This window comes from Solanum tuberosum, unplaced genomic scaffold, assembly GCF_000226075.1.
Source record: "Solanum tuberosum cultivar DM 1-3 516 R44 unplaced genomic scaffold, SolTub_3.0 scf00800, whole genome shotgun sequence".
In the NCBI taxonomy this organism is placed as follows: domain Eukaryota; kingdom Viridiplantae; phylum Streptophyta; class Magnoliopsida; order Solanales; family Solanaceae; genus Solanum; species Solanum tuberosum.
The window spans coordinates 32136-33096 of NW_006239709.1; the positions used below are offsets into that span (position 1 = coordinate 32136).

At 39.1% G+C, this 961-nt stretch overlaps 1 pseudogene; it reads right to left on the reverse strand.

Annotated features, from left to right (window-relative positions):
* LOC102585377 (probable leucine-rich repeat receptor-like protein kinase At1g35710) overlaps window positions 1-961 on the reverse strand; it is a 6321-nt pseudogene that overhangs the window by 702 nt on the left and 4658 nt on the right.

Sequence of the window (961 nt, forward strand, 5' to 3'; positions counted from 1 at the left end):
GAAATTGAGGTCCTTGAGGGATGCATCCTTGGAGATAATTGTGAGAGAGATTTAAGAATTCAAGAGACGTAAGAGAAGCAAGTTGTTGTGGTATCTCTCCCGAAAGCTGGTTAAACGAAAGGTCTAAGGATTCCACAACAGATAAATTTCCAAGTGATAGTGGTAGATGACCTTTCAATCCATTATGAGACATATTCAATACCCGAAGAGCTATGAGATCTCCTAGACCACTAGGAATATGTCCTTCAAATTTGTTGTTTGAAAGATCGATAACTGTGTACAAAGACAAAATTCTCACAACTTCAAGCTTCAATCCCTTTGATACAACAACTATTGAGTCTTCGTAAGCTCCACCTCCTTCATAACTTGGTACCTTCATTGTTTGATCAATTGCCCTCATGCCTTTCAAATGTTGAAACAGACTCTTTGGTAAGTCTTTCGAGAAGTCATTGTAAGAGAGATCCATGATTCGAAGATCAGGAAACATGATTTCAGCACCTGAAGATCTTATGGGTCCATGCAATTTATTCGATGTCAATCTTAAAACTCTCAGCTCTGGCAAAGTTCCCAACCACATGGGGAATGTGTCATTGAGATGATTATCTCCTAGGTTAAGAACTTGCAGCTTTTTGCAATTGGCCAAAGACCGAGGGATTTCACCCTCTAGTTCATTGCCATGCAAGTTGAGACTTATAAGTGAACTTCCAATGCTAAAATTTGTTGGAAGAGTCCCCAGAAAGTTTTGTTATTCTGCATATCAAACGCCTGGAGGCTACTAATATTGCCAAAACATTGTGGAATTGCTCCCTCTAGATTGTTTCTGCCCAAATCTAGAATTTGTAGTGATGTTAAATTGGAAAGAGATAAAGGGATCTCTCCGCTGAAATTATTATGTGACATCATCAAAACCTTGAGGCCGCTGATATTACCCAAACATTGCGGAACTTTTCCCTTCAAATTG